Source organism: Triticum urartu, chromosome 6, assembly GCF_003073215.2.
Source record: "Triticum urartu cultivar G1812 chromosome 6, Tu2.1, whole genome shotgun sequence".
Classification (NCBI taxonomy): domain Eukaryota; kingdom Viridiplantae; phylum Streptophyta; class Magnoliopsida; order Poales; family Poaceae; genus Triticum; species Triticum urartu.
Genome location: NC_053027.1, coordinates 186,617,274 through 186,627,773, shown reverse-complemented (window position 1 = coordinate 186,627,773; position 10,500 = coordinate 186,617,274).

Here is a 10,500-nt window from a genome sequence, read left to right as displayed (position 1 = left end):
GCATTTTGAATTGGTTTAATTGGAAATTTTGATCCTAGAAGCCTTAAGCAACTCAAGGACCAATTGAGAGAGTTGGAGGTTTTCATAAAAATCTATTTTTGAATTTTTCAAAATTGGTAATTGGATCAAAGTGGTTTTATTCAAATTATTTTTCCAATTATTTCAATTTAAATAAATGAGAGAAGATAATATGACTTCTTCAAAACAGCTAGGAAATATTGGAAATTTAATTTTGAATAAAAATATATTTATTTGAATTTTATTTGCACTTTTATCCGGTTGAATTTTATTAAATTAGGGAAAATGTGCATTTAAAAAAAATTCATTTAGCCTAGAAAAATGTTCACTTTGTCCTAAATATTAGGAGAGGACGGTGAAAATTGTTTCTGGAATTTTAGGATTTTTGTTTTATTTTATTTGGATTTTTCTTCATGGTGAAATTATAATAAAAAGAGTTCCGTACCGAACTGGGCCGAAGGCCCAGCCGGCCCGTCACGCCGCCGCCTTCCCTGTCGTGCGGGAGCCGGACTCACCGGAGTCCGAGCCGCCGCCGCGCGCCCGCCCCTCCCCCAAGTCGGGGCCCCTCCCGGCCCGTCTTACAAGTCGTCCCGCCGCCCCCTCTCCTCTCCACCAAGCCGCCTCAGCCGCCATCCAAGTCGAGCCGCCGCGCCACTGCCGCTCGCTGCCGCCGCCGCTGTTTGCACCGCCGCCACCACTCGCTGCCACCGCCCGCTGCCTGCGACGTCGCCGGAGCCGCTGCGCCGCCGCTAGCCGATCAGCCGGAGCCTAATCCACCGCCGCTGTTTTTTCTTTCGAATCGGTATGACCACCGAAAAACCCACCCTGGTTTTTTTTCTAGCTTCGGTTTTTCTTTTTAGATTGGTTTATTTTATTAGGTTAGTTTAATTAGTGAATGTTCGTTCGTTTAGGTCTATTAGTGAACCCTTTCGTTCGTTAGTTTCTGTTACCGAACGTTCGTTCGTTAGATTTTTCTTTTTAGTTTAATTTTCGACCAGGGACCTATCCATGAATAGTTTTCTTACAGATTAGTCCCTGGTCTTAAAACGATCACTACTTTTTGCTCGTTTATCCAAATCCAACGAAACCAACGCGAAATTCTTTGTTACGATACCCTCTGTTCAGATACCCAACTTAAACATATTTTTGAAACTTTAAAATTTGGTTTAAAACATATTTGAATTTGAGCTTCTTTTGATCGTAGTTTGAGTTTCGTATCTCCGATTCGATTGATTCTTTTTGCAAATTAAAGCTCTTCACTTGTACTTTCTATTTAGATCTTTTATTGGGTTTTACCTTTGCATCTTATTCTTGAGTGCTTATGTATGCTATTGTTTGTTTACGATAGAGTACCCGGAGTGCGAAGCTTGCTACTACGAATCTCTAGAGTTTTTCGATCGTCAACAAGGCAAGTTACACTTTGATCATATCCCTTTATTACCCAGTTTTTATGCATTAGTTTCAACCCTCAAACATTGCATGAGTAGGATTGTGAACTTGTGGATATGGGAAGTAGTTGATGAGGTAGGAACCTATTGTCTTTTTATCAATCCCGGGAGTTATACGTTATGCTCATATTGCTTAGCCATGCTCGTAGACGAGATTGGTATGTGAGATTCATGCAAGTTGTGAGAGATTTTAACTAAGGCAAACTTAAGGTGGCTACTTTAATACACATCTGGGTGGATTGGTTGCGGGCACCCGGAGCAATCCAGTGTTGTCCTAGGATATCCCGGAGTACCCGTGTGATCATCCTATGGTATGCCACCCAGGCTCAAAGGGATCATAATATTAGTCATGATCAGAAACTTCCGTGTGCAGCCGTAAGCCATTATGGGCTCTGGCATAGTTGAGTAAGTTGTGTGACCTCTTTCATTGTAGGCTAGCAAATGTAGGGGAAAGTAGGTGGTACTGTCTACCCAGAGTAAAGAGTTAATGCTTCAGAAAGACTGTCTCGATCTTCCTTTCATGGATGTGGTCGAGTCTTGTGGGGAAAAGTGCGCAAACCTCTGCAGAGTGTATAAACTAATCATGATTAGCCGTGTCCCGGGTTATGAACATCTTTGAGTATCTGTTATTTGAATTATTGGTTGATCTTATCATTTTATCTAATGAAATTGTTGGGTTAATATTTATACTTGGTAATTTTCGGGATTGAGTTGGAGGAACCTTCTCGATAATGACATAAACTTGGTAGTTAAATAAAATCTATTCCTTTGTTGTAGGGAAAAATTAGCTTTATGCAAATGTTAAACTTAGAGCCTCCACCAGCCAAATATGCATGTAGTGGTAGCTTTATTGCATCATTATTCTCTATAGTGTGATCTTGCCAGCATATTCCATCGCCGACAGGGAACGGGCAGCAAGCATCCTCGCTGCACCCCTCGGTGCGGCGGGACGGCTGCACCGCCACTCCATCGCTGACCCCGGCTGGTTCTTCTTCCCATGCACGTCACCCTCCCATGGACGCACGGGCCACGCTCCTCATGGCGCACGAGCTCCTGTGCTACCGACCGGTCGACGACCTCTACGAGGACTGGCTTGACTGCATCACCAATCTTGTCCGCGCCGTAGGGGGCTCCCCTGCGTCGTCCCTCTCTCCGCCTCGCCCTCCGCCAACTACGGGCGACGTAGCTCACGGAGCACCTCCACCACCTCTGCCCCAAGACGGCGCCCTAGCGCCAAGGCGCGCGGCTCCACGACGCAACCCACTGCGTCCCGCGCCCGCGCGTGAAGAAAGAAGCCGTCAAGAAGTCCCTCGACCGCAAGAAAATGCTTCGTCGCTCCTCGCGACAGGACCGGCTGCGGCACGCGCCACCTGTAGCGGCAGGGCGCGGACCCCATCAAGACCAAGCTCCACCCCCAAGGCGGGCCCCTGTGACCACAGCCAGCTGCCGCGCTTTCACCCCCGAGCTGCGTAGCGTCGCTTGGACGGGCAAGTTCAAGCCGGATCTGCCTCCTCGCTATGACGGCACCCCCGATCTCGCGGAGTTCTTGCAGCTCTACGAGCTGAGCATCGAAGCGGCCAACGGCGACGAGAAAGTCATGGCGAACTGGTTTCCCATGGCTCTCAAGGATGGCTCCTGCTCCTGGCTCCTGAACCTGCCACCGGGCTCGATCTCCTCCTGGGATGAGATGCGCAACCGCTTCGTCACCAACTTCCATGGCACTCGCGACCGCCCGCCGGCTGCGGGTGACCTGCGCCGTGTCAGGCAGCAACCGGGAGAGACCCTCCAGAAGTACATCCAACGCTTCAACAACGTCCGCCTAAAGATCCCCAAGGTGATGGATGAGGTCATCATCTCTGCGTTCTCTGATGGCATCCGTGACATCAAGATGAAGGAAGAGCTCGCTATCCACGAGGAGCTATGCACGTCCCTGGAGTTGTTCAACCTAGCGACCAAGTGCGCAAGAGCTGAGGAGGGGCGCCTCCCCCTCCTCGAGCTCCCAGCCGCAGACCGGAGGAGAAGAAAGCCAATGCCAAGGACGTGAAGCACAAGGGAGCAGCCATGCTCGCAGCGGAACCAGACACCAAGCATGGCAGAGAGCAACCAGAGTCATCCAAGAGCAGACGTCTGTTCTGCGCCTTCCACAACCTGAATACCCACAACACCAGCGACGTGGTGGCAGATGCTGGGACGACCGTGGCCCGTGCCAGGAGTGGCGCGACTGGCCTCGTGAGGACCGCTGGCAGGATCAGCCTCGCGAGGGTGCCTGGAGGGATCAGCCTCGTGAGGATTGTCCTCAAGGCAACGCCGGACTCCCTCCGCTGCCGCCACCGCCAAGAAGGAATGACGAACACCATCAAGATGAGGGGGCTAGGGGCTTCCAGGAACCGCGTGCTATCGCCTGCACCTTGGGTGGAGCCCAGGCCCCAGCCTCGCAGCGTATCTTCAAGCAGTTTTCTCGTGAAGTGAATGCAGTCCTCCCCAAGCTCGAAGCCACACGCCCGTTCAGATGGTCCCAGTGCCCCATCACGTTCAACTCGGCGGATCAGCTCAAGTGCATAGCTACCACTGGCGCCCTCCCGATGCTTTGCTCCCCAGTCATCAGCAACATGCAAGTTACCAAGACCCTCATCGACAGCAGCGCAGGGCTCAACGACATGTCCGTCGACACGGTCGACAACCTCCAAGTGCCATATGACCAGCTTCAACCTACCAAGCCTTTCTCAGGAGTGACCGATGGTTCCACCACACCGATAGGGCAGGTCCGCCTCCGTGTCACCTTCGTGGAACGCAAGAACTACCGCACCGAGCTCATCGACTTCGACGTCACGCACATCTGTCTACCGTTTAATGCCATCCTCGGGTATCTAGCCCTGGCCAAGTTCATGGTGGTGACCCATCACGGCTACAATGTCCTCAAGATGTCGGGAAGCAGCGGGATCATCATGGTCCCATGTGAAGAAAGAGATGCGGTGTGCTCCCTCGAGCATGCCTTCCAAGCTGTAGCAATCGACGACCCCGAAAACAAGGGTGAGGGCCCTCCTGAGGCCATCCCCAAGAAGAAGTAATTGCGCTGTGCAGGACCTCAGGAGGGTGGCGTCACAGCTGGAGCCTCGTCAGGATCAGCGCCCGCTCCCGGGGCGCCTCCCTCCATCGCATAGGAAGGCGCGTCCAGCGCCCTTCTCGGGCAGGGCTCGGTGGCTTTCTTCTGGAAGGCCTCAGACCTTGCCCACATCACGAGGGAGGCGCTTGGGCACCACTTGGAGGCGTGCTTCATGGCACGTTTCCCTCAGGAGGGCACAGGGCAAGGATCGCCCACCGTTCAGGAGTTCATCACCAAGACCACCCAGGAATTGCAAGACGCAAGGGCTATGCGCGGCGACCGTCGCTCACAAGGCGCAGCTTCCCATCCAGGCGAGGATGCCAGGCTGCGCGTCTGCATCAACGTTCCAGGGCTCAACGGGGCCACTTCTCAGGAGCTTTTCTGGCCTTCGCACGTGGGACGCTACAAGGGCCCACCGCACATCTACATTCGCATGCCCTTCGGCTTGCCGAGCGTGTCGGCCGCCTACCAGCGCAACTTGCGGCACATCCTAGCAGCTCAGGAGGTCAGGCACCACGTCGTCCTGATGGAGATGGAGACGGTTCTCAAGGAACCACCTGAGCCCCCAGAGCCTCCTGAGGCTCAGGGCCCCGGTGGCTCGTGAGGAGCAACCCCTTCGCTGCGCACCTTCATCTACCCCAACTCTCCTTCGTCAACATAACCAGGTGACATTTTCCAAGTTCATTTAGCTGGGAGCGCCCCTCGGGCTGCATCATTCCCAGGCCGCGTGGGTCCGTCCCTGTGGTATGTATCCCTTTTTATGTCTTTAGCTTACCTTGTTGGGAACGCCCCTCGGGCTACATCATCCCCAAGCCTCTCGGGCCTGACCCAGTGGCACGTATCTCCCATGCACTTACTTAAGCCTGCTACTCTCATGTTTAATCTACCTATGATTACTACCTGCTCAATTGTCGCCTCCCACGGGGCCTCCTCACGTTGGCACGGCGCTGGTGCACGGGTCCGTCCCTGCCACGTCGAAAAACCTGAGCGGTCGAGCTCTGGCTCGCGGCACGCCCCGCGCACGTCACCTCACTGGGCCCTTAGTGCCCTCACCCCCTCGCGGAGCAACCAGCAGCAGGCTAGTAACCATAATGGCAGATCGTGTTCTTCCTTGTGCTGACTCGTAGGAATCTCACGAGGATAACACCAGGCGGCACCGCGAGCTCCCACCTCTTCCAAGTAATCCGCTTGCATGTTAAAAGGGGGGCTCCTGAGCATCGCGACTCAGGAGCTCTTACTGGCTCTCCAGCCCTCACCCCTGGCCTTGACCACGGCACGCGACCTGGCATATCAGCGGCGGCTGAGCTCGCTCGAGGGCCGGGACCTGAGGACGTAGAGCACAAAGGAGAGCATAGGAAAGGGGAAGGCTCGTATGGGCCTGACCTAGCTACGCTGCGAATGTTCACACACAGGTCTGGCGCATCATGAAGAATTGACCCCGGACCGCCAAGATAAGTCACGAGCTCAGATCAACTAATCGTTGGAATCTAGGGGACACGCTCGCCGCAACCCTGTTGTGGCAACATCGCCTCCCTTTCTTATCTTACCATGGCTGCTTGAGCGCTAAAGGGGACCCCCTGAGCATCGCACCTCAGGAGCTCTTACTTGAGCTCGGGCCGCTCACCTCCTGGCCTTGACCACGGCACGCGACCTGGCATACCAGCGATGGGTGAAGCTTGCCTAGGGACCGGGACCTGCTAGCGTAGAGCAACAAGCTGTCGCGAGATTGGAAAGAGAAGACCGAGCCTAAATAGGACTTGCGCTCACAAGGCTTCCATAATTGGGATAATATCAACAAAAGACATTGCAGACTCTTTACACGCCCCCACGAGGTACTTCTCAATTCCTTGCAGGGAACAAAAGACGAGAACCTAGGAGAATCCTATCTACACACCCCCGCGGCCGACACCATCATCAAAAGTGGGCCGCGGGAGGCCAGCGCCAACCCCATCCAGATCACCGATGGCGGCGGCCGGACTTTGCGGCCCTGCTCCGGGCGCGACGAGAGGTCGGGGGCATGTAGATGTCGTTGCTCGTCTCCGGAGTCTCGTAGAGCTCGGGAGAACCGCTGGACTCCCAAGAGTCGATGCTGCTGAGCAGCCGCGAGTGGGGCGCGCCTCATCCTTGCACTCCCCTTCGGGGCAACACTCCAAGCGGCGACCCTCTGTGTCGAAGATCTTGAAGAACAACATGGAGGCGCCATCGTACTCGAAGTGGATCGTGAGCGCGCCCTCTGCACGGCAAACCCGTGCGACCTCGCCCCAGCCACAGGTCATGAAGATCTTGCCGGTGGAGACTGCTTCAACCTCTGCTCCGGTCGCCGGAGTGTCGTAGTCGGCATGCTGCAACCAGAGTTCGAGAGGCCCCCTCGGCGGCATCACGTCAGAGAAGAAGTACGGGAAGTGGATCCAGGAGCTTGGGGGCATCGCCGCCCACAGCACGAGCTCACATGAGGAGCCCGCGGCATGGACTCCAGGAGCGACGACACTCGTCGCCGCAGCGCGTCGACCTTGGCCGCGGTGCGCGCGCCGAAGCTTGTTGCTCCTTCCTCCTGAGCCCCCGGCTTGGGCGTGCAAGGGCAGTGGATACCCAGGAGGAGGCCGCTCACACCAAGGCCTCGTCACCACCTGCATCGCCGCAGCGTCGCGACGGTGGACCGACCTTTTCTTCGGCGGAAGTAGCGCCGACATGTCGAGGGGAATCTTTCCCTTCTTGTCAGTTGAGAACCTTCGGATCGACGCCATTGAAGTTGCTACTAGCAGTAGAGCGGGGGAAGAAGAAGCAAGTGGAATGGGAAGAAGTGGAGGACGGGGGCTCCGCCCCCTTCCTCATTTATAGCAGGAGAAGGCCAACCAGCGCCCCCCACGATCACAGGTAATGATGGTTTTCCTTGCATGTCACAGGGACTTGTCAAGACGGGCAGTTGCCGAGGCAGCGTGGGGAAGCGGAGACGCCCACGTCCAATCAACCGCCACGCGTCAACTGAGGTCGCAGGCTTTTGGGGCCCGTGGCGCTCCGCGCTAGACCTTTGGATTCTCCTCGGAGACAAGCCCGAGCGCGCCTTTGGTCCGGGGGCTACTGTCGGCGTTCTGGGAACGGGGGTCCCCAGACTTGCCTGCCTACAACCCATGGCGTGGCTGAGCTAGCAGGTCTGTACGACCCATCTTCATCGATGAGGTATTCAAGACCCTCACGAGGGGCCAAGCCTCGCGAGGCGGACGATGCAAGACCTCCTCAGGAGTAGCCTCGCCAGGCAGGCTCACGAGGGGCGGAGATATCAAGGCAAGGCAAACCCCGCGAGGTCCTCGTGACGCGAGCCATGACGATCGAGACCAGGTGGGCGCCAGTGCGTAGTGTCCTTGCTTCCTCTTTGGTGCCAGGGGGCAAGCGCAGGCGCGGAGTACCGAGGCATCAAGCAAAGGTTTCCATATTAGTGCAACGAGACCAAGACCAGCAGGACGGCAAGACGAAGGTCACCATGGAGCCCAAGACGGCATCACCACCAGAGCCTTTTGCAGGTGAAGACTACTTTTGTCAGGATAAGCTGTACTAGTTGTCCCCTTTCAAATTGGCCATTGTTGGCTCCCTTCCCGCTCAATATTTGGGGAGAGGACCAGGGCCTATATAAGTAGAACTAGCCACCACAGTAGGGAGAAAAAAAGGGAGAAGAGAAAGACGGGGAAGAACTCATTCAGAGGCATCTCACCCACACAAGTTCGCCAAGCACAAGAACACCTCAACCTCAGGAGGCTGTTCTTCCCCTTGTACTGTTCATCATCAGCCCAAGAGGCAATCCACCACCACCACACTGGAGTAGGGTATTACACCACAACGGTGGCCTGAACCAGTATAAATCTTGTGTCTTTGTGTTGCAAGTTCGTGGAGTTCATCCACGTGATCTTAGCGAGCTAGGGCGTGGATCGATAGGGAGAAAACCTTCACGCGCACCCCAGTGTTCGAACCTCGAGGGTTTTGCCGGAACCCGTGATCCGACAGCTGACCTACACGGCTGCAACATATCATGTTGCAGAATTTTCAGACGAAGAGTAAGGTGTGATAGGTCATTGTCATGCACTCAGTTTTGCCGTGGAGTTGGATGGACTCATTTATCTTTGATGCTTCCGCAAGTTATTTAGATGGCCTTCAGTCATATTATTGTAATAAGTACTCTTTATGAGACACTCGATGTAATAAGTATGTGATTGAACTTTGTTATAAATCCTCGAGTAATGTGTGTGTCAGCAATACCGATCTAGGGATGACACTTAAGCGCAGAGACTATAGTCCATTGGGATCGGGTCGCTACACAGGTCGAGTGTTTATTCACTCGCCATCGCACGAGAAAAGGGCGGTAATAGGGATGCCCAGTCCCAAACTGCAAACAGAAAAAGCTTACAAATAATCAAACAAAAACTCCCAATGGAGTCAAAACCTTTACTTTTATCATTTGGGAACCACCACTAGCATGCTTAGCATGGAAGATATTGATAACTGATGGTTGTGAAGTAAATGAGAAGGGTGCATGTCTCAAAATATCATTTACCTCTATTTTAAAACTTGAGCTCTGGCACCTCTGTAAATCACTGCTTCCCTCTGCGAAGGGACTATATTTACTTTTATGTTGTGTCATCACCTTCTAAAATAAGCGCCAGAACCTGAGAGCACTTATGTCATGCTTATGCATTGTGTGTAGCTAATGTTGGGTGCATCATGACTAGATCTTTTCTACCATGAATTACAATGTTTAGTCGCTGCTTGAACTTTGGAGGTGCTCTGCATTTATGTTTTGCGGTCTCGGAAAGGGCTAGCGAGATATCACTATTGTCATATTATATCATGGTTGTTTTGACAACGTGTTGCCGTTTGAGATATCTTATTATTGCTCGCTAGCTGATTATGTCATTGATATGAGTTAATATAATTTTTAAGAGTTATTGTCGGCATGGTTAGTTATCATGTTCGCTGAAAACCTGGGTGCTGTTTAAGCTTATTTATGCAAACAAGAGCAAAAGTGTTCGTAAAAGTTTTTCTTTTTCACTTTCAGTTTATCAACTGAATTGCTCGAGGACAAGCAAAGGTTTAATCTTGGGGGAGTTGATACATCTCCAACATATCTACTTTTCCTAACGCTTTTCCTCTTGTTTCGGACTCTAATTTGCATGATTTGAATGAAACTAACCCCGGGCTGACCCTGTTTTTAGCAGAACTACCATGGTGTTGTTTTTGTGCCGAGATAAAAGTTCTCAGAATGGAACGAAACTTTGTGAGGAATTTTTATATAAATAAAGAGAATTTCTGGAGCCAAGATCCACTGGAGGGGGGCACTTGGGTGGGCACAACCCACCAGGGCGCGCCCCCTGCTGGCGCGCCCAGGTGGGTTGTCCCCACCTGGTGGTCCCGCAGACCCTGATTCCAACTCCATAAATACCTATTTTTCCAGAAAAAAATCAAGGAGAAAGAATTATCGCGATCCATGAGACGGAGCCACCGTCACCTCCTGTTCTTCATCGGGAGGCCAGATCTGGAGTCCGTTTGGGGCTCCGGAGAGGGGGATCTTCGTTCTTCGTCATCACCAACCCTTATCCATCGCCAATTCCATGATGCTCCCCACCGGGAGTGAGTAATTCCTTCCTAGGCTCACTGGTCAGTTAGGAGTTGGATGAGATTCATCATGTAATCGAGTTAGTTTTGTTAGGGCCTGATCCCTAGTATCCATTATGTTCTAAGATTGATGTTGCTATGACTTTGCCATGCTTAATGCTTGTCACCTTGGGCCCGGGTGCCATGTTTTCATATCTGAACCATTAATGTGATCACCATTATATCCATGTTCTAGATGCGATCTTGCAAGTTATAGTCACCTACTACGTGTTATTATCTGGCAACCCCGGAGTGACAATAGTCGGGACCACTCCCGGTGATGACCATAGT